General features: G+C 46.4%; 2 pseudogenes across 1 annotated transcript; both read left to right on the top strand.

Moving 5' to 3' along the window:
* Positions 1-628: 628 nt before the first annotated feature.
* On the top strand, positions 629-21,187 carry LOC146178200 (inactive selenide, water dikinase-like protein; annotated as a pseudogene). Its single transcript, XR_014700571.1, has 6 exons — positions 629-1,227; positions 1,353-1,456; positions 6,516-6,778; positions 8,359-8,549; positions 10,148-10,360; positions 17,456-21,187. The product of XR_014700571.1 is annotated as an inactive selenide, water dikinase-like protein (transcript).
* On the top strand, positions 10,384-14,625 carry LOC146178201 (uncharacterized; annotated as a pseudogene).
* Positions 21,188-23,739: the final 2,552 nt, after the last annotated feature.

The following is a 23,739-nucleotide window of genomic DNA, read 5'->3' as shown; positions in this document are numbered from 1 at the left end:
TTGCTCTAGAAATGAACGCGTCAATGACATGATGTAGGCACATTTAGTTCGCATTCCAAGATTTGATCAACGACGCAAAGCTACAAGTGTCGCACAGGCAAGGAATGTCACTGGTGCATTGACGAGCTAAAGCCTCGTACACTAACCTAGGCATTTCTTACTGGTTTTCATTTGATACATCTACTGCCCTATTCAAAGCGAAGACCTACGCCAGGTTGTGTGCCCGGCCTTTCCTCTAATTCCGGCCAATTACGGGACGTTCTTCGGACAGCCGATTTTTCCGTTCAGCACTAGCGAGTAAAAGGGAGAAATTTTCGTAGATTTATGCAACTTGCAGCAAACTAATTTCTACCGTGAAAAGGTGTGCTTCTTGACGTTTTGCCTCAACCAATGCTCCATTCACTCTCATATCCTGCATAAGGTGTTTGAATTTGGTCGCTTCTAAGATGAAAGCTCTGCTGCGCTCCATTAGTTTCGGTTATAGTAAATTTGAATTCAACTGATCAAGCAGCTTTTCTGTAGCGCTGTTGAGAGTGACAACCGGAACACGCACGGAAAACTCGCAGTGAAGAACGCTGCACGCTTCAAACAATATATAATTCGAAAAGGCACATTTATTGGCGCGCACGTATTTGTCGATGATTACGCCCGTTGCGCCAGCAAAACAAAACGCGACGTTGCGCATGTCCGGCGGAGCGCATGTGGCTCGCTACGGAACGCGCGGCTCGTTTCCGATGCGCCCCGGCGGCCCGCTCATGACGACAACTCTGCACGTGATGCCTGTTAGACCAATGGGCGAGCGACTGCATAACGCGTCGTCCTCCCGCAAAAGCCTAGACGAGCGCCATCTTGCTCGCGAGGAGAGGTCGAAGGGCTCTCGTTTTTCGGACCGCCGGCGCGCTGCAGACGCTTCACCCGAAGGCAATCTTCAAAGACGGGGTCTGTCATCGCCGTAAACAGTGATGGAAAACAACGGCAACGCCAACAACGGCGCACAGCAGGCTGCGGTCCAGCTCGAAGTCGGCGGCCCCGTGCGGCCTTTCGACCCGGCATTACACGGCTTGGATCCCGGTTTCAGGTTGACGCGGTTCGCCGACTTGAAAGGATGAGGGTGTAAAGTCCCCCAGGATTCGCAAACTAAACTCCTGGAGGGACTCTTACAACTCGGCGACGGGCCTTGTCAGCAGCCGCAGCAGTATTTTCAAGTTCAGGGCCTGCCACGTTCGGGTGAGCGCCAAAAGTGGCACGATCTTGTTCGTGATGCGAAGTGCACTCAATCATGCTCTGCTCAAACCCCACTGTGCATCTGTCGTTGAGGTCACGTGCTTGATGCATCCTTCTGGTAATCGCAGGTTCCGGTATCGAATGCAGCTTGACACCGCTTCGTCATGGTGGGCTGTCACTGGTCCAGAGCGTTGATTACTTGTATCCGCTCGTTGAAGACCCCTATGTCATGGTGAGCCATTTGTCCACTCCGCATGCTTCTCTATATGAGTGAACGTTTACTCATGTTTTCAAGCTTTTATTTTTTATGACCATTTATATTGCTTTATAATTGTTTGTCATACATCGGCCTAGTATACTGTGACAAAAATATGATAGACCTTTGGTTCCACCTGTGTTGATTGTGTGTGCGTAGGACAGTCAACTGCGAAGTCTGATTCTGCTATATTTAACTCGGACATCGTTGTGCTATGTTTTGCTTTTTTTTTTTTTGCATTGTTTTAGAGTGATACTTCACTTCCAAACCTGCAGAAGCCGAGGGAGCTGTGAAACCTCTGGCTGGTGGTACTTGGCAAGCTGCCTATCATCGCTGTAATTAGCTGGCGTTGCCGTCTTGGGCTTCGTTATTGAATATTATCAGAGTACATCATTCCAGGATCCTCAGATCCCAAGTTACACCCTGAGCCATGCAGGGCCTTTTGGTCGGCTGTGTTCATGCACGGCTTAATAGTGACACGTGTGTTATGTGTAGAAGAAGAAAGACCGCATTCGGGTTGATGACGTAAAAGTGTAGCTCCGCTCTTAATGCGGGCGTTCAGCGTCAGCAGTAGTTCTCAGCACTTAACCGCTGTTGCACATCTGGTGGTGGTGCTGGGTACCCATCTCATCTGTCATGGCATCTTGGGCAGCGTTCGTAGTGATCGCAAGGGCCTAGTGCGCTGGTATCGAGGCGCCACTGCTCCGGAACAGGCGCCAACTCCCGCCGGAGCGCACATAACGGGTATGTCTGCTCGTCGGTGAGAGGTGGCCGAGTGAAGGCGAAGTCTACGCTTCTCGACAGCAAACGTGTTAGAACGAAACTTTTTTCGGTCATTTCCTGCCTCGTACCACATGTGCACGTAAGAGACACATGTACCATGTGTATGTGTTGAAAAATAAACCAAAGGCAAAGGGAAGAAAGCCGCTACCCGTTCATGCCTTCTGGTAGAAGACCACTGGCGCTTTAAGCGCAGCGCATCGTCGGCATGCGAATGCTTCCGCTGGCGGCTCTTCGGTTTTTTTCTTTGAAGTAGGAATTCGGAACTCTAGCAATGTGGCACTTTGAAAGTAACGAGATAAAACAAAAACCAAGCCAGTGTGCAATGTGCAACACTGGCTTTTCCCTCGGTGGCAATGTATGTGTAGACGACATGTTAGACCCTCCAGAAGTGAGAGCAGAGTACAGCTGGGCACTGTCGGTCAATGGAAAGGCTCTTAAAAGAAAAAATAAAGCTCTTCCGCAGGACGAGATGAGCACAGGTTGTATCGGGAGATGTGTCCTAGGGCGTCGGGCCATGCATGCTTTTTCGGCACTCTGCTGTTCTGCCGTATTTTTTATCTTCTACTCGGTGCGTCAAAACGAGTGGTGACTTGTGACAGTGCAGTGCACGGAAAAACAGGCATGGCTGAGCAATCTCCGCAGCGCATGCTTTTCTGTGGATTTCGGGCGATCGAGAATGTTTAAACTATTTTAAGAATAACTGCTTGGTGCGCGGTCAGAAACTGTACGAATCCAAGTATGTGTATGGAGTGCGCGAGGAACTTCACAGTGCAGACGGGTCCTCGGATATCTTTGGAAAATGCGCTGCCCAAATGAAAAGCGCCTTCTACGTCAGCTTGGAGGTGAGTTTTATTAGCCCCCTTTTAGCGTCTCTTCACCACATATGCAATTCGGTTTGTTGTATGTAGTTGTTGGCAAGCCCACGCAATATCAGGGATGCCAGTTGCATCTGCAAGGCCGTGTGTCATTGTTAATGATGAGTAATGTCGCTCTTGTATGATTTCCAAGGAAACTGAAAAAACTTGACTTTCGGTTGCTTCCTGGCAGTATTTTTATGACTATTATGGCACCCATAAACACAGCAGTAAATCGACTTGTTAGTTTTAAAGGAGGTTTTCTCTTTGCGGGGAGCCATGAACGCGTGGTAAGTCAGAAAGCGTGCACTCCTGCAATGTGCTTCGCTCTCAATGTCATACTTCCACGTCAGGTTAGTCTTCCCAAAAGCGGCCGCCGAGAACAGCTGGAAACTATCATTAGGAGGTCATTAAAAAAAAAAAAGAGAAATGACTCCCACTGGGCAGGGAGGCTCCGCGCTCTCTACAACACAGGCCGTGTCCGAAGACCTGCCGAGCGCTGGTTCCAAGCATGCATGCATAGTACAATTCTTAGAGCTCCAGCTTGGTCCAGAAGTAAAATAAAAAAAACAACCTTTTTTTTCTTTTCGCGTGCTGCGCGCTCGATACAAACAAGTGATCGGTCGTACATGCTTCAAAGAAACCTATAGCATGCAGCCCTGGGGAAAAAAGCAAACATTGGAAATGCACAGCCGAAACGAAAACCAATGGGTGCAATATGAGGTTGGAAATGACCATAAAGACAACAGTAAGTAGAGGCTCTTGTTTCAGTTGGCGTTTATTTTTTTACTCTTACGGAGAATCAGGAAGAAATCGGAACACAGCGTCGGCGCTACCCATGGCTGCAGATCCAGGCAGCCGCCTTTTTCGGCGGCGCCTCCCAGACGGCGCCACATGTGCGGCCAAAGCTGCAGCACACCAGGCTCATAGAGGGCGCCACAGGAAATCTAATGTTGAGCACCGCTCTGGCAGAGGCTCTATTGAAATTTTTGTAGGGGTGTGCTGCTTTGTCGAGAAAGATCTTGCTGTCACCGTCCAAGTGTTTTGTGCGTGTACATTTCAAGTGCAATAGAAACCACCTGATGTAGGGGTGTCTGGTCCGGTATGTAAAGCATTCAACTACGGAGGGCTTGGAGTGGCAGCTGCAATTTGTACTGAGGCTGCTCTAATAGCGACAAGAAAAGACAAGCGTGCGCCGAGAGCAAGAGGGATACTCGGAATCTCTGTGGCTCTTATCCTATTCATAGTACTCATCTGAGCATAAAATGCACTTTTAACGCCATTGTAGGTACACGCGGACCTTGTTCTGAGGGGCCCGCTTTTCACCTGATTTCACCTTGCTGCCTATACAAGCAAAATGCGCATAATCATGGCGCTGGAAAGTGGCAATGATGATCTACAGGGCTAATTTCATTTGGAGCACCTCTGATAGGTATCAATTTGAATTAAAGTATTTTTCAGCAGTGGTCGCTTGATAAGCAGCATAATTTTGGCTTTAAAGCGAGAATACCTACAGCTTCCTGGGTACCACAAAGGCTACTAGTGGCTGTGGATGTCGCCCCACGTGGGCTTAAAATTCAGAACATTACTCCAAATTTAGTGCGCATGTGGTATTTTCTGACTGCAAGCATTGCACACAAGGAATTGTGCGGGAAACATATATTTGATTTTTTACAAAGCACCTGCACGGTCTTTGCAGCTACGTACGGTTGCTAACAAAAAAATGTTACGCTCAAGGGTAGTTCACAGTTTACTTACAGTCAAGGTCACTGCTACTGCATGCCAAAAACTTGCGCAACCTTGATCCGAAGTTTTTAGATGCTAACCTTGATTATGCAGGAAATCTGAACTGGTGCAGGCTACAAAATACAAAAACAACAAGCAGCACTACACTCATGCCGTTAGTGTTTTTATTCTTCCCGCCCGTTCTTCTCTCGCTGCTTTAAACATTCATTATGCAGTTTCATATATGCACAGTTCGTGTGCTGTGCGGCAGACAGCAAATTGAAAACTCTCCAACCGAATTTCCTGTGTAACTTATATTGTGTGCTCCACACATATGTGTGGACGTTATAATAATGTTATAATAGGATGAGGTTATATAAAAAACCGCAGTCGAAACAGAATGGCACGATAAAAGCAGCACGTGATGCGACAAGAAGCATAGATGTTGGGCAAGAGGCACCTCTGCAAGCTGCGCGTCTGGCGCGTCTTCCGCCGCTACCACCCTTCTGGCATTTCCAGAGGTAGCCGCGTGGCGGCGACATCGTATGTGGAGCTTGTGAATGAGCATGCCTCTGAAAGGTGGTAGTTGGAAGGTGACATGGCAGGGCACTAATTGTTTGGCAGTTTGTGTGACAATAGCAGTGACGTCCTTTGTAACAGTTGTCAGGGGGGCTGAGATGCGCTGCCTGGCTCGGCTTGAACAGCAGGCAAGAAAGCAGCAACGGTGTCACCTACATCTACCTAGATAAACTACCTAAAGAGCAACAGACAAGACTGGCAGACAGTCTCCCACCGTTAGCAAAAGGCTGAATGATGTTTGGAAGTGGCTTTTTTGCGACTGCATATTGATGAACGCAACAATTTGTAGTATGAGTGAATTACTACCAAGCTAAAGCGAGTAAAACCAAGCTAAGCAGAGCTTTCACTTGCCAGTTTCATTTAACTGTGTTAAAACCTTACCATTTATTTAATTTGTTCTTCTCTCTCATATGGAACGCACCACACACAAAAAATAACTGATGCAGCATCAGCGGTGTTGCTTCATGTTCAGTTTGCATGTGTTTGTTTCTGTAAGGAAAACTTATATAAATAAATCTGTTCATCTTAAGCAATTTCAAATATCAGATTGTTGGAGGCCGAACAGAATTTTGCACCCCAGGTTGGCCGGTGTATCTCAGGTACACTTAAGCTTCTTCCTTGAGTATGGGATGCAATAGCGTTGAGGGGTTCTTGCCATTTACCATACTGTTTTGTAGGACCATGGCAGGTAACAGGAAGCCGAGCAGAATCTTGCACCCCAAGTTGGTCAGTGCCCACTGTGGTAGCTGCCCATCAGTTACACCCAACGACAACGCTGTTCGAGCCAGTAACGTGTGCCTAAGAACTGCGTTCTAAAATTGCCACAGTATGTTCAAGTTAAATCTTTGATTGTAGCAGCAGTACACAAGCTTCTAAGGTAGTACTGAAACAAAATAATAGTGAAAGTAACAACATGCACATGCCACACTAGGTGTAAATAGTCGTAGGAGGGTTGCCATGTAAAGCATCTGTTTTCTTGGCCGGATTTCGCACATTGGTGTATTTGCTAAGCTGATTTACGTTTGTTACTCTGTTGTGAAAATTGAGCCTCCTGTGCTCACTGTTTCCCAATCTGTTTCCATCCCATATGGCAGGGCAAGATTGCCTGTGCCAGCATCCTCAGTGGGCTCTATGCACATGGTGTGACCGAGTGTGACAATGTGCTCCTAGTGCTGGGAGTGAGCAGCAAACTGACGGAGAAGGAGCGGGATGTGGTGTTGCCTCTGCTGGTGCGCGGGTTTCGAGAGGCAGCTGCGCTAGCGGGCACCAGTGTGACTGGTGGACAGACGGCCCTCAACCCTTGGCTCATTATTGGTGGCTGTGGCACGAGCTGCTGTCATCCGGCTGAGTTCATCTCGTAAGTGCACCAAATGACAAATACAGATCAAGTGTGACATAGTCATCTTTTTGTGCGTCTAGCAGCAACATCACATTCACTGCTAACCAGCACCATCTAGGCTGTATCCCTGCATTAGTGCCTTGGTAGTTGATTGTGTCTTTACTTTGCCTCATAGACTTTTCAGATGCAGCATTGTTGCCTAAGTCTCCCTATACACAGAGCTGTGAAATTTGCATGAAAAACAGGTCATGCGTTGACCTGGTGACGGTCCTGTAGCTGGGAATTCTAGCACAACACACACTTCAGGCATAACCAGTTTTCTCTTGGGCTGTCTACTGTTCATCTGGGAAAGTAATCGCCACCGAGAGCGAGCCAGGTATAGGCACTTATTTAGAATTTTAATGCAGAAGCAATTTACACAAGGGTTAACAACAATTTTTTATTTCGCACATGGACCTCCAGGCATCCTGTTAAGAACATGTAAGAGCACGAGATGCATACTGCTCGTGGTTCTGTCACAGGGTGTCTACAAACTGTGAAAACCTGAAATTCTCCGGGAATTTGGATAATCTGGAAAAGCTCATGGAATATCAGGGAAAATTAGTTGCAGTTCTATTTAAAGAAAACTAAATTCGCGATTAAAATGGATTGGAATTGGACAAGTTGTACAATACTGCATTAGGCATCCTCCCCTGGAGTGACTGCCAGTCTCGCGCATTTTAAGGCGCTCTGGCTGGCGGCAGAGCACGCGCTTCCTACGGATTGCACGTGGGCTGTTGAATGGTAACGCTTCCCTTGTTTTCTTGATTTTCCCAGTAGAGAGCTCCAACAAGGCGGCAGATAACGTTGCGAGAATTTGTTACGCTTTCGATCTCCAATGGGAGCAATGCAAGTTTCAAATGAACTCTTTCTCCCTCAGTACCGCCTTTACGGAAACGTCAATTTCTGTCAGGAGGGTGGGGGTAACATTCCTCATGTTTCTTCTATATGTCAATAAAAGGGAGTTATAGGGTAGCGTGATCTCCTACTGTGGTCTATTTCCACACGCCGTCTATCCGCACGCGCTAGCATGATCCGATATGGCGGGCGCAGCCGCCAGTGTGCGCGTGTGCTGATTGGTGCCGAAGCGGCAGACCTGCGCACAACCAGGAAGCATGCAATGGCATGCAACCAACCATTTATCTTGCATAGTTCATCAGTACAAGAATTGTTAACTGATTGCAGCTTAAGAGGGGACTAAATTTTCAGTTGTGCTCTCCTTGAATGGCCACCTTATTCATTGCTTTTGTGTAGCATTTAATTGGACACAACAAGTGTGCTAACATTCTAGGGGCATTTCTGTTAAGACATACACATTTTCTGGTTCCTTTATGTTTTTCCTAAATGAGGTCTATTTATATGGTCAGGCATATTTGGGGCCTCCAGGAAGTGTACTCTCCACCACAGTCCAAATTAGGTCCTCTGTTCAAATTAATTCGCCCAACATGGACATACAGGATGGCAGCATTGCGAAACTGGGGAGCCAGTGCTTCGTAATGGTGAATACGGAGCCTCCTTTGGTGGGGTTGGCTGCTCATTGCCATGTGTTGTCCCCCCAGGGCAGAGAATGCTGTGGTTGGTGACGTGCTGGTGCTGACCAAGCCCTTAGGCAGTCAGGTGGCAGTGAGTGCCCTCCAGTGGCTGGAGCAGCCAGAACGGTGGAACAGGGTACGCCTGGTTGTGGGCGAGGAGGACGTCCACAAAGCCTGCCACCGAGCACGGGACTCCATGGCACGGCTCAACCGCACAGGTATGGAGCAGAAACAGTATGAGCTTGAGCTATTCTAGACAATTGTCAACATGTATGGTTTAAAAACAAAAAGAACAGGTCGAGAAAATTCTAACTTTAATTGATACTGAAATTTTTTGTTGCAGTTTCTCTATAATATACTGTTGCACTCGGCCAACACCGGTAACAGAAATATGTGAAAGGAGCTTGGTTTTCAAACTAGTGTAGTGTGAGGTTAGTGGTGCAAGAGGTCAATGGAGCTAGCTGTCGATGCAAAGAAAAAAAAATTTAGAAGGGTTCAACGCTGCTGAACCGAATGTGGAGCGAAAGCATTAGCTGCAGGTCACCGAGCGTTCTTCTTCCTCTTTGTCTTCTTCGTTGTCTTCATCTTCCTTTCCTTCTTTGTCTTCTTTTCTTTGCCTTGTAGCTACGTCTCTTCAAGACATAGCTGCGACCACCCAAGGTCTCGCTTTGGCTGTTGTAGTATTGCTTTCGCAACAAAAAAAAAATGCACTGAATGTTCGTGCAAGTTTGGTGCCTTCGGTGAATGCGCACTGGTTTACATGCAAAGCAGTTGGTCCACTTTGGCCACATAGAGCACGATAGACAAAGCACTGCCCATCCCCCACTAGATCCTGTAGTTGCCATCAGCATTAAATGTTGTTACACACTGTACTCGAATTATTTTAGCCAACTTCGCCGTAGTCTTGCACATTTCACATGCAACTTCATACTAATGAAATGTGACAGGCTTCTGTGGTTACAGTAAATGACAGGACTCTCAGCGAGCAGCACACTGCCAGTATGCCAGTCAGCGGCACATCACTGCAGAACGGGACCCCTAGTGTCGGTGCTCTGTACTTTTGCTTCAAAGTTGCCTTTGAGATTATTTGCTGCCGTTTTTTATATATCTAAATGTCAATACATCCAACTACAGCGCGTTGCACAATTACATGCATGCCGTAGAATGCTTCTCAGCTACACCGCTGAATCCTTCTGGGTCAAATTCCTCACACAGAAATGGCATTTGTTCGTCAGTATTTATTAATACCAAGTTTGTTTGGGACACTTGCCTGATTCGATCAGATGAAGTCAAATGTTCCTATTCCATGCGGCAGGGCAAAGCAAGACATGCCGCTGCCCCAGCTATGGCACTGGTAGCACCATCTGGTGCTGTTTGCAACAACCCTGTCACAACGAAAGGAGAGGCGTTGTTCGGTGCCTGTACAGGCAAAGCATTGAAAGCAACATTTTGCTTTGTGTTGGAATCGGAACGTACGCATAAGCATCTGCATAACAATCTATAAATACCTCAGCAGTTCCCCCACAATTAAAAGGCATCCCAGAATTCTAGGCTTACTTTAGGTGTGAGCAGCTTCCTATTTCTTTCAACTCATGCTGACCATTCATCATGATGTCTGGCACATGATGGCCTTGACTGTTTGTACATCATGAAACACAGTGACAAGGCTCATGACCCAGATATTCATTTGTCATCATTAAAATAGAATAAGCATTTTTTTCCCCTTTGCAAAACGTGCTTCAGCTGATGCGAAGCACTTGTTGCAGTACTCGAACGCCCATTCAACTTTTCCTCCTGTTTGGCCTTCCTTGTGCAGCTGCACTATTGATGCACAAGTACAATGCCCACGGTGCCACGGATGTGCGAGGCGGTGGCCTCTTGGGCCACGCACAGCTGCTGGCTCGGACACAAAAGAATGACGTCTCCTTTGTCATCCACAACCTGCCGGTGCTGGCCAAGATGGCAGCCGTTGCCAAGGCTTGTGGCTCTACCTTCCAGCTGCTGCAGGGTTTCTGCCCAGAGACGTCCGGTAAGTGCTGCACAAGGGGTGGATCCTGAGTCGAATTCTAGAGCCTTTGGTACAATGGGGTTCCACACAACCAGTTTTAGGGGTTTGCAAAACCTGCCCCAGCAAAAAAAAAAACAAAAGACAAAAGTGCTTTACATGGACTGCGGCCCCTTGTAAAGCTGGCATAGCTTGCTTTGCCAATGAACATGTTGAAGCTTAAAATGAGTTGACGGAGTTTCAAAGAAGCAGTGATGAGGGCAAAGTTTACCACTTTGACCTGGGGCATTCTGGTTGGGGAAAGCAGAAATGTTCCCCGTTCTTTATGTAAAACTTTTGTTCCAGTTTTCTACAACATAAGCATGCAAGCATGCTTTTTCTAGACGTACATACGTGAAACGTATATGCAAAAACAAGTTGGTTTGGTTTATGAGTTTAACGTCCCAGTGCAACTCTGGCTATGAGAGTGATGCCGCAGTGGATGACGCCGGAAATTTCTACCACCTGGGGTCCATTAGTGTGCACTGGCATCACACAGCACACGGGTGCCTCCATCAAAAAGTAGCCGCCGTGGCTGGGATTCAATCCTGCAATCTCAGGCACAGCAGTTGAACACGCTAACTACACACCTCTGTGGCAGGGCAGCAACGGGATAAATTTGGCTGCAGAAATTCAACTCTGCTCAAGCTTGACCTCAGTATGTATTGGCAAACTGTCCAGATTGAAGTGATGTGGGAGTTTTGTCTTACCATTCTTTGCAAGGTGTCAATGAAAAGCGCCAGTTTGACGCCGCATGTTGCATTAATTTACACCCCCGCTGTCTCGTCAAAGTGTCCCCCATCACTTGCACCGGCAGGGTGCGTACAGGTTCTTGAAAACATTGAAAACCCTTGAATTTGAAAATTTCGTTTTCAAGGCCCTTGAAGATCCTAGAATTTTGCTGCTCCTTGAAAATTCTTGAATTCCTAGTGTACTGCATGCAAATGGTTATTAATCATAAAAAAAAACGTGGTTAAAATATTTGTATTATTAATATTGTGTTTCAGTATCTGCGTCTCAGGCATAAAAAATCAGTTTGTGCTAATATAGCCAACTTTGCACAATGGTTAGCCACATTGGAGCCACTCTCTCTGAAGCCAACTCGAGCCAATGCAATCCAATCTGATTTCGGCGCTTCCTTATGGTGGTTGATGGCATTACTTTTTTACGTCGGTTCTGCACCCGACTTGTTGCGGCTGAAGCATCTGACTGCAAAGAAAATGCCTGGGAAATGCGAATTTCAAGGTGCGTGGCTTCACAACGACACTTACAAAGACTGGATTGCACCAGATACGACGAGTGAGCACCGCGCAAGGTGCAAGCCTTGCAGCAAAACCTTCGATATCACCGCCATGGGGGAGTCGGCGTTAAAGAGCCATATGAAGAGTGCCAAGCATGCTGGTGTCATGAAGATTGCAGCCAACAGCTCGGTGCGAAATTATTTAGTTCCAAGTGTGAGCCAACGTTCAGCCGTCCCACCTCCTTCGCCATTGGGAAAGCTAGACGATGCTTGCAAAGCACACGAGCTGGTTACGAACGCAGAGATTCTGTGGACTTTGAAGGTTGTCACATCGCATTTCTCCTATCGGTCATCATTGGAAGCAGGCCAGTTATTCCAGCGTATGTTCCCGGACAGTGACGTGGCTAAAGCTTTTTTTTACGGAGAGAAAAAAATGTGCCTACGTGACAAGCCATGGTCTGAGGCCCTTCTTTTTATCTGCTTTGCAGCGGGAGATAAAAGATTGTGATTACTACGTGGTACTCTTCGACGAGTCCACGAACGACTATCTCCAGCGGAAACAAATGGATGTTCACATCCGGTTTTGGAATTCGTCTCACAAGGTGGCAACGAGGTACTATACGTCGGTGTTTATGGGGCACTCGACATCAGAGGACATCCAAGGAAAGCTGCTGAGTGCGCTCGAGCCTTTCCCTCTTGAGAAAATTCTTCAGATTGGTCCCAATCTTAACCTGAAGTTACTCAAGAATTTCCAAGAGCACCTGCATCAAGCGTACCAAGTTCAATGTCTGGACATTGGGACCTGTGGCCTCCATACCATGCACAATACCTACAGGGCAGGTGTTACAGCAAGTAAGGGGGGAGTTGACTGTCTGCTCTCAAGTCTGAGTGCGCTTTTCCATGGTTCTCCTGCAAGGAGGGAAGACCTCAGCAGTTACCGGTCAGGAGAATTTTCCCCTGAACTTTGTTGCACACCGATGGTTGGAGAACGTCCCTGTGATAGCGAGAGCCTTGCTATTGTGGTGTGATATTAAGAGGTTTATTGCAGCTGCAAAGAAGGAAGTAAGCCCCCAAAATGTGGATCATTCCACAACTTGTGCGAGTTTGCCAGTGATGTATTGCTGCTAGCAAAGCTTCAATTTGCACTAGGTGTGGCCACGAACCCTCAAGCCATTCCTCACTGAGTACCAAACAGATCAGCCCATGGCGTTCTTTCTAGCGAGGGACTTGGAAACAGTAGTCAGGAAGCTATTGACGAAGTTTCTGAAGTGCTCGGTCTTGTCTTCAGCAAAAGGAGTTACTGGTTTCCTGATGGTGGACATTGAAAGCACCTAGAACCACACTTCGCTTGAAAAGGTGAATGTAGGCCATGCCGCTGAACAGACTGTCTGGAAAATTAAAGCAAGCCAGAAGGATGTGTTCCAGTTCCACATGGAATGCAAACACTTCTTGATCAGTGTGACAAGGAAGGTGCTTGAGAGAAGCCCACTGAGATTCTCAATCGTTAGGAGTTTGTCCTCTCTGGACCCACGACAAATGTGTACTAAAACCAAGTGAGTGCCTGGTCAGCTTGAGAAGAGTGTTGGATGCCTTCATTACAGCAGGCAGAATGTCTGAGCACCAAAGAGACACCGTGCTGGGTGAGTACACTGAGTTCCTGCAGGAAGAGCTGCATAACTTGCAAATGTTTGAGAAGAATGTGAACAGGTTGGACGAGTTCTTGTCTGAGCTGATGAAGTTTAATTCATCATATGGGGAACTCTGGAAAGTTGTCAAGCTTTTGCTTGTGCTCAGCCACGGGCAGGCCACTGTGGAGCGAGGGTTTAGTGTGAACTGCCAGGTTGCGTAAAAAACCTGAATGACCTCTCGTATGTTTCGCAGTGTATTGTATGCGACGCTGTGGAAAGGCAGGGGGCATTCTTAATGTCCCTATTACGAAAGACCTAAGGACTGCTGTATCAGCTGCCCAGCAGCAGTATGCTGCACACCTGGAGGCAGTAAAAAAGAAGCAGTGTGATGATCTCAGAGAATCAAAGAGGCACTGCATCGACGAAGAGATCGACGCAATGAAAAAAAAGAAAAAGAAACTCGAGGCAACAATAGCTGACCTCCAGGCTTCAGCAGATACGTATGCTGAAAAGGCAGAGGCAGCTAATGATCTGAAGTACATTGTCAGATCCAATAGTCTGAGGAAGGCTGCACGAAGCAAGACTGAGGAACTGTGTAGCCTCAACGAGAAGATTCAGGAAAAGCGGCAGAAGCTCCCCTGAAGTTGCCATTAATTAGCAGTTTTGCAGAATGAATTGCTCTTCGACATTGGTCCAATGCATTGCAGGGTGTTTTTCAAGACGGAACATTTTTTAATATTGGGTTAGTGCAATACTGGCTTTATTATGTGTGCTTAGTACAATGTTGGCTTAGTGCAATACAAGCTGTTCCTTGAAATGTATCTTTTTCGATTTTGTTCAGTAAAATTAGTACCTGATATTGAAAACTGGTGCATGTAGCATTGTGTTGAGTCCTTGAAAATACTGCAAAATTAATTAAGGAACAGCGCGAAGGACGGGACATAGAGACACAAGAAAGCACAAACACTGCGCTGTTCCTTAATTATGCAAAACCAACTAGCCTGCCAACTTGCTCTTTAATAAATACTCCAACTGGGCCTTGAAATTCCTTGAATATCGCTGAATTTGCCTGTTTTGAATCTGTACGAACCCTGACCGGTCCACAAAATGTTCCCCGACACAACCATGGTAGAGAAGCACTGCTTTATTTATGCCAATGTTGCCTCCGGGTGCTCAAAATTAAGATACAAATATGAGTTAGAAAAAATAGCTACGTCTTAAAAAAGAACATTCAGTGTTGCTTTGACTAGTATAACTACAAATTTTTATTTACTCTTTTTATGATTTGTTTAAAGTGGCCCAAATCTCTCTGATTAAAAACTTTAAACTTTTGTTTATTTTTACAATTAAAGAAAACACGCTGGAAATTTTTTGATTCCTCAATGTTTAGGCGTGACCCCATTCAGTTTTTGATTTTATTAACAATTAATTTTATAGCTGTTTCTCGTTGTTTGAATGTTTGTCCGGCAGCAAAAAATGCATTTTTTGCTGATAAAATTTAGATTGAAAAATTTTCCGGTCTCCTGATTTAAACACCTAGTGTCAAGAACAGGAGTCCATGTTCACCATTTTAAATTCAGTGACTACAGAGCCTATCCTTGGGGATCTGGGGTCAAAAAAATCTTGAAACAATATGTTTGCTTGTTAACCTTTCTTTAGCTTGTAAAGCCTTCATTTTCTGCGAAAGTGGTCTTTGTCTCTGGAATGCAGCACAACATGTCCTCAGATGTTCTTTTTTAAGTTAACGGAAACTCGGGTGTTTCAATTGACATTCATTTCAATTTTTTCGTATGCAGTTCCGTCAGTTCTGGTACAAGTTTCAGCAGTTGTCAGGGTATCAGCCTTGTTCGTAGTTCCTCGGCAAGAGAGAAGCTGTGCCAGTTCTCTGCAGCTCAGTGCCGTAACCAGACAGGTGTAACAGTTGGCACTCATGGGACATCTTATGAACAATGAGGAATATGGAAAATAACTCCTGCAGCTTGTGTAAATGGCAGATATCAGGAAAAACGTTGATAATGTTTATAATTATTGTTCATAGTCATGTTGGCGATCTCGCAATACTCTCTTTAATTTGCATTGCATTATAATCTGATGTCTCATGGAAGCTATGGGCAACTAAAGAACTAAGTATATCTTTGGGAGACCGGTTCTAATGCAGTAGCATTACTGCCCGCGTTCTTGGATTTGAAAAGGGTTCAATGCTGCTGAACCGAATGTGGAGCGAAAGCATTAGCTGCGGATGACTGAGCGTTCTTCTTCTTCTTTGTCCTCTCTTTTTCTTCATCTTGTTCTTCTCGTAGCTATGCCTCTTCATGACGTAGCTGCGGCCACCCGAGGTCTCTCTTTGGCTGTCGTAGTGTTGCTTTTGCAACAAAAAATCTCACCGCCATTGGGTTTCAAACTTAGGCCGAGGCAAAGAGACCAGCTTTACTGGCCACTGTATTCGACCGCTCCACCATCTTGGTAGCCAGTTTTCTTTACAAGCTAACCAACTGCTAGTGTTTCACACTGCACTTCAGTTGTCATCATAATTTATAAAGCGCGCTTCGATTACCCGCCCAGCCAGTCAGTTCATTGTTACTGTGCTGCTGCTACTAGTGATGTGGTTGTGATGATGACAGTGCTGTGAGAGAAGTTGAATGAAGTAGAACTCAGCTAAATGAGAGCTAAACATTGCTTGTGCACGTACATCTATACTTAACCAAGTTGAACTGCCACTTAATAATTTAGAGCTTTCAGTGAGGGTTCTCCTACAGATCTAGCTGTGACAGTGAAAGCTCGTTAATTCAAGCTTCACTAATTCAATTTTCTGAATAATTTTAACAGTGCTACCAGATCCAGCCAGGCTTTATAAAAACGTACATATAAGGAAGCTTGCTAATTCGAACATGAGTCGATTCTGCCACGGAGAATTCGTATTGTGCGGTGTCACACCTGGGCTGCTTAGTACTTTGTACATGGCCAGAGAACCACCCCCTCAGTATCATGGCCTAGTAATGACGCTGCGTCACCTCCAATGCAAGGAGAGGAGGTAGTACCTTTGAACTTTGGATAATTGAGGCTTTTTTCTGATCATGTGAAGTTCGAATTGATTGGCTTTTACTGTAAATCAATGCTTTAGTAAAAATCGGCGGCTGTGTTACTTATAAAAAAAAAAAGATAGAGCCTAGCATTTTGAGGAACGGCAGGTTACAACGAGAGGAAAGATCACACTAGTTCTTGTGGGAAATGGAGACCCCCATGCTTCAGCACGCTAGCCTGGCAGCTCATAACTGTTACCAGGAGGAAGTGGTGAAGACGAGGAGAGGGGCATTCCGGCATCCTCTACATCCAGTGGCCCTCGTATTTCTAACTGTGGAGAACGCCATCAAGTTTCAAAGGGTGTTGAGGAGCCCTGATTGTTGGCCTCCATCCGTTTCTTTCCGAGATGCATGCAAAAGAGGGCGTGGAAACCTCTCTCCCGCACCAGTCGGGGACTGTTGGGAATGTGCACCATCTTACATCTCTCATTGCCACATCCACGTCTGCCTTTTCATTGGGGTGGCAGTGCCTGTGGGGTGGGACTCCATTCAGCCCAGTCCTCAGCCACGCCTCGGTGATGTGTGGCCTGTTCGAGAGTCTCAGCTTTTACACTACACGGGTGCCTGCATCCACCTTCATTGCCACGCGGCGTCTACTGTCCCCAGTTGCTGTTACTAATCTTCTCTTAGGCATAATATAGTATGACGGTAACGCACATTATTTGGGGGTTATGTATCTAATGCAGCCGTGCACTTATCAATGTTGGAGGGACACTGGAAGAAGATTCTTTGATTATAACCAGTTTTTTAGGCGTGCCCGTATCGGAAAAGGTTCCACATAGGGTGCCGGCTGTTCTAGCAAAAGAGCGAAAAATCTCGCATCGTTTGCTAGGATGCCAAACTGTGGCTTAAGCTATTAGTGCAGTGACATTGTTACAGAGGCTCTTCCCCTGTACCTTTGCCCTTGTTTGCAAGGGAAACTTGCTGAGTGTAGCACGAGAGCAAAGTAAGCGCAGTGATGCAGTGGCGCGAGTGCCTTCTCTCTGAAGCTTACCTTTCACACACATGGAAAAAGCTGCCGCTGTAATTGACAGCACACTTATGACTTTTGGTGATTCTGGTGATTGTCCACATCTTAACTAGTGGCTGAGTGGTGGCACTTGCAATTTGTGGGGCTTTGCTGTTTCCGCAGGCGGCCTCTTGATCTGCCTCCCCCGAGAGCAGGCAGCAGCCTACTGCAAGGACATCGAGAAGCAGGAAGGCTACCAGGCGTGGATCATCGGCATCGTGGAGAAGGGCTGCCGGACGGCACGCATCATCGATAAGCCTCGGGTGATTGAGGTGCCCTCCAAGGACAGGGAAGGTGAACTATGGTAGTGCACCTGGACGGGGCACAACCCTGCGCCGCCTGTGGTCCCTCGGCTCTGCAGCTCGGCACCGCCACTTTTTTCCAGCAGCGCAGATCTACAAGATGACCTCGCTTGGTTATTGCAAGCAGCAAGCTTGCTTCCTTCGATGAACTGCATCTCTCTTCATTGTGATGACACTGTGCATTATTGATGCGTGCAGGATGTGCCAACAGCAAAGGGTTCGGTTATAGGCGTGACTTTTGTGCGTGAGCAGCCCCTGTGCATTTTTCGCACATCTCTCCAGTCACACCACATTCACTGCCATTTTCACATGTGTCAGTTTTCTGGGCTTCCACCTTTCCCAGCACAAAATCCTGCAAATACTAATCTTGCATTTACTGGCAATTGTATATTTCTGTTCAATACAAGTAGGATCAAGGGAAAGGGTTGCTGAATACAGGTGGTAATTTATCCGCAGCTCTGAGACCTCAGTCTGGCTCCGAGCATGCACACGTGCTGGGAGCCATAGTTCAATATTTATGCTTCTTTTTTGGTGAAGAATGTGAAAATGGAAAGGAGACAGTCCCATGAGGGGCTGTAATGTAGACGAATGTTTCCTAAAGCATTAAAGAACCTATATTTCCTAAAACACAGGAAAAAAAAAAAGAAGTTTGAATGCAGTGTATGAGTGGCCACTTGATAGAGGTTGATTTTCAAAGGCAAGCACCTAATATTGTGCTACCTCTTTGTTTAGTTCTACTTTCCTCTATACAGTTGACGATCGATTTTTCGGACTCTCAACGGACCACGAAAATGTCCTAAAAATCGGGCAGTCCGAAAAAACAAATGCGCACCAAGAAAGCTCAATTCATTGCCTATTATTTACTTTGAGGTCGGAAAAAGTCATGAATGCTTTTCTGCACCATGCTCCGCTTCCGTGCTAACAGGTCCGTCTGAATTTCGCTTGCATCAGCTCAGCTTGCATCGGCTGCGCTGCTGCAGGTGAGTCATCGTAGACGTTGCTCTCAGACTGCACAAGCACTTGGCGAATAATTTCTGCATCTGTGAGCCCAGCGCACAGTTCCAACTCATGGTCGACGTCTGTGAACTCTGAAAATGAGACGGCCGATGGAATTTCGACACCAGCAGTGTGAAGGTCTTGAATGAGCTGCTCACTGCCCGACAGCTGCTCGACGGCGCTCTCTTCGTCCAAGGCAGCCGACTCGTCATTCAGTACAGGTCCTACGGGGCGGAAGAAATTGCGCAGCGTTGTGGGTGCTACAGACTTCCACGCATCGGCGAGTGTACTAAGTGCTCCAAGCAAATCGACAGAGTAGGTTTTCCCACTGTCGAGACACACCACAACCACCAACTACTGGATCACAACACCGACTCCGTTGAGTGCCTCCTCGCTGCCGCGTTGCATGCAAAAAATAATAATAATAAAAAATAATAATCCTTATAAAATCCGGAAACAGCTTCTTGAAGAACTGAAGCCGATTCAATTAAATGCGAGCCACAGTAGCGACAGAACGTACGGCTTGCATCAGCACGGCTAGGCCTACTCGCTGCGCTCGGCAACGCACGTGAAACGCACGGCAAACACACAGGGAACAGGCAGTCGAAGCGATCATGCTGAAAGAAAAAACAAAAAGCACTTCGGCCATAGAAAAAGGGATTGGTCCCTTTCTATGCTCCGGCGGAGAGTAGCGACGGCAGCGACATTGTCCCAGAAACGGAAGCTGCTAGGCAAATAATATAGCCTCGATCCAGCGTCAGTTTAGCTGAGGAGCAGCACACAAGGCCGGCACCATTTTCTAGGCTATCGAAGGAAAAAGTAAACAAACAAGATGGCGGCGACACTGCTCAAAATGTGTGGCAGTTGGCCCGGCTGACACTTGGAATGTCTGAAAAATTGAATAGCCCTCCTTAGAGTGTCCGAAATTTTGAGCAGCGTAATACATTGACTTTATGACTTTATGTCCCGGGGCCGTGAAAAAGTCCGAATAATCAAGCATGTCCGAAAAATTGGGTATCCGAAAAATCGGTCTTTGACTGTATCTGCTAGTATTTGCATCAGGGCACATGATTCACTGAAACAAAACTGGCTCAGGCTATTAGTTGCGGAGCTTTTTTTTTTCTTCACTTTGCCGTAATTCACTGGGTTAATGTCAGGTTCATTGTGCTAGTTTTGAACGCTTGATAGTGGTGTCAGAGAACTGCACATACTCTAGTCTGCTTGTTGGCACAACAAAAGAAGCTGAAGAATCCGCGCATCTACTAAGACTACCGAGCAGCTCTCGGGCAACGAGTTCTTCCAGACTTCCGAGCTGCTGCTTTGGCAGCCACTGCTCAAGGTACCTGTCCGCTGCTGCCCAACTGTTTGTTTCCAGGACCCACACATGTTAGGGAAGCTGGAAGTGTTGAGCATCAAACTGTATGTTGGTGAAACTGGATTTTCTGACTTTATCAGTGTGCGTGTGTGTGTGCAATTGATTTCATCTTTCATTTAGGATTACGTTTAGTTTTAGGTTGGTTGTTTGGCTTTCTCATATGTTTTTACTGCATTGCACTGTTTATTCTCTGTTTATCTTGCGGTTCATTCTGATCTATTTTCTTTGTGGCTAGTACGTGCACGGTTGTCCACTTCCCGGGTGAAAAAATGAGTTGTGGTTTGCACAGCACAGGTCTAGAAGGACCGCAAGATGCTTTTATCATCTGCTCCAGCACAGAATCGCAAAAAGCATGCATTATCATCAAAGAAAAGTTAGTCATTGGACATCGGCACTGCCATTCCATATTTCATTTATAGGGAATGCATGATTCTCTTCACCTTTGGCAAAGAACGAGTTGTATCAAACACTAAGCTCTTTCTCGATAGGTAATAACTTAGTAAAGCACACAAACGGCTATGGATCGTGTAACTTTATCGTACATGTTAAAATTACTCTAATGGGTCTGGCAGAGTTCTGTGTCAACAATGCTTTTTGAGAAGGTACATTGTAATCAAGGCAGGTTATTGTTTATATGTGCCCTGTTATAAAGTCATCCAGTTACTTTTCAGACTTCAAACTAATTGTTCAGAACAGTTAAGAAAAGAAAATGCATCATGTTCAATGCTGGTGGTTGTGTCTATAGTGTGTCAGCCAATCCTGTCGCGGTGATTTATATTCAGTTTGTCGCTACACATGTATATTGTGCAGGAGTCCTACTTTGGTGCTGTTGCTGACCACAAATTTGCATATTCACTCCAGAAATGGACATCAGTGTACTGTGTTGCAAGAGGTGCATATTTGGTGTGACATAAGGCTTGCTCTGCCTGATATGCAGGAGCCATAGTTTCATCTGTCAATACTGCTGAAAATAAGATATTTTCAATCACTCATATACAGCCTCCTGAATTCTGAAAACAAGGTTTATCAGATGTATGAAAAGCTGTGTATGTCTGCTTTATACCTTTCTAGGTTGTGGGTTTGAATCCCACCAGCAGCATGGTTGTTTGCTTCCTGTGAAATTTTTTTATCTAACGAATTATGTGACCATTTCTTGCAATAATCACCAGAAAACAAAAATATTCCTTCTATGCTATTTTTTTCTATTACTTTTGAATTACTAATGCAAATTTCATAGTGATATAAAATTCAGTGATCAGGTGCATAATGTATGTTATGCAGAATTTGTGGCATTCGAGCACACTCTCATGCCACTGCGGGTGTGACACGAACATACTAACCTCAACCACACCGTTGAGCATGGTCGAAACGTTTAGCAAACTGCAAAACCTGGAATTGTCAGAAAAATGTTATTGTCAAGGACACCGTTGAAAAAATGGCCAAAGCAGGGAAGGTGACCGTCTGAAATCATAGATGCTCGGCTGGAAGTCTCAGCAGAACTGCAAGTGTCGAGTTGTTAGTTTGAGCATGTCGGCATGACATTTTTTTGCATGAACAAGTATAATGTGAGCATTGTGCCTGAGACTTTTCTAACTGGCCATGAAGTGAGCACTGCATAGATTTGCTTTTTCTGCATTGGTTGCTGCTCTTCTCCGGCAAACATAGCTATGCTGAAAAGATTTTCTGTATACTAGTAAGCCAGAATCACTAGTGCACTGAATTTGTGGGCTTCCACTTTTCCCATGTGAGGCGCCTTTCGATTCCTACTCGGTGTCATTTTGGAAAGCTTATTTGGACTACGTTGATATCATAAGCTCTGCAGAAACTAGTTTGTTTCTACACAATGTATTTCATATCTTTTTCTACATTGACTTGAACTACTTGTAAATGTTATATTCTTTCTAGTCTTTTCTGTCGTAAAAAAATAATCTGCAAATGGCGAGAACATTTCATAACACAAGGAAAGGGTAACCACTTATATTGAACTGGAAGAACGGCAGTGATTGCATCATAATTAACAAACCTAAAACTGGACTTCTTGCTCAAGGTAAACTTGCTCTGAAAGAGCAAGTTTGTTACTGCAGTGTTTGCAGTTTTTTTTTCTTGTGTATGAATTGTTCATGTTTTTAGACCGTCGTGCTTTACTGGTGTATGAGTGGTCGATAAATTATATAGTCGGGAAAAGCACAGAAAAGTCGGGGAACTTGAAGCTAGCTTGCTAGACACCTTGACTATTCGCTGCCAACAGTGGGGGTAGTTTTAAGCCCGCTTATTTTTGGCTCCGAGTTTGCTGGTCGCACAGGGAACAGTTTTGCGGCAGCGTGTGGAAGGTGCTGAGAAACCAGCTTTCGACAATCCTGCGAGCAGGAATTGCCACGCCGAGGTAGTGCAGTGGTAAGACGCCTGACTACTGTGCCGGAGTTGCCGGGCTTGAACCCGACCGCGGCGGCTGCGTTTCGATGAAGGCGAAACGAAGTGGCGTCCGTGTACTATGCATGTCAGTTGTGGCTGTAGGAAGAAGAAAAAGGAAATGCACGGGCCTGCTACTGTAGCTGAGCCACCTGATTGCTTTATAGGAAGGAAGCTCCGCTGCCTCGTGCGGACAGAAGAGGGAGAGAAAGATGCGCGCTGCAACAGCCGTCGTCCACCACCGAAGCGGTGGCGGGTGCAATGACGGCCTACAACAGATAAAATTCGGTAGCAAGCTAGCCTCCTGCCTCAAGCGGCGGTGACCTACATATCCCAGCCCCATCAGGACCAGCCACCCTCCGTCCCCCCATCGACCCGATGTCAGTGCACGTTAAGATCCCCAGGTGGTCGAAATTACTCGGTAGCCCTCCACTAAGGCTTCCCTTTCTCTCTTTCTACTTTCACTCCCACCTTCTCTTACGGCGCGGGTCAGGTGTCCACAGAGTAAGTGTGACAGATGCTGCACCTTTCCCTTCATGGAACCAATTATTATTTTATTTTTAGGTATTTAGACAATCCCTTACCCCCATAGAAAGATCTGTACTCCCCAACAACTTTCTGGAGCTATGAAGCCAAAAAAACGCAGGAAATGGGAGGAGTACTGGTCTTTTTGCTGCCATAGGGAGTGGCTTGTCCCAGCAACATTGCTTTAATTTCCACTTGTGACCTGTCCGCACCCCTATTGTGACCTGTCCGCACACCTTACTACTCAAGGCACGAGGGCCAGTCTCGTAGCCTTCGCTGTAGAGCAGTATTCTTGCACCATGTTGCAGAGCCACAGAAAGTTGTCCGGCAGCCCCGCCGGGCTGGTGCAGTGGTAAGACGCCCAACTACTGTTCCTGAAGTACCCGGGTTAGTAGTAGTAAAAACATTTATTTTAACAGAGGAGGTCGGGGCGCGCAGGCCCATGGGCCCCACTACACTGAAACGTTCATGTTCCTACGGTTCATGACGTCGGCAGATCGTGCTGTGGCGGTCTTTTGCCGGACCAGGTCCTCAGAGCGTAGCAGGGTCTCCCCATTCCTCCCAGGTGGGGAAGTGCTCCAGACCCCGCGGGGGAGGATCCGCCGGGCATTGGAATAGAATGTGGGCGAGGGTGGCAGTGGGGTGGTTGCAGAGGGTGCAGGAGGGGTCGGTGAGAGTGGGGTGGTAACGGGACCTAATGTAAGGTGATGGGAGGGTTCGCTTTTGGAGGCGGCGCCATAGTGTTTGGTGGTGATTGCTGAAGGAGGAGTGAGGTGGGGGGTAGATCTGTCTCGACCCGG

This window comes from Amblyomma maculatum, chromosome 9 (genome assembly GCF_055883805.1).
Source record: "Amblyomma maculatum isolate TAMU_Amacu chromosome 9, ASM5588380v1, whole genome shotgun sequence".
In the NCBI taxonomy this organism is placed as follows: domain Eukaryota; kingdom Metazoa; phylum Arthropoda; class Arachnida; order Ixodida; family Ixodidae; genus Amblyomma; species Amblyomma maculatum.
This window is presented reverse-complemented; position numbering and strand designations above follow the sequence as displayed.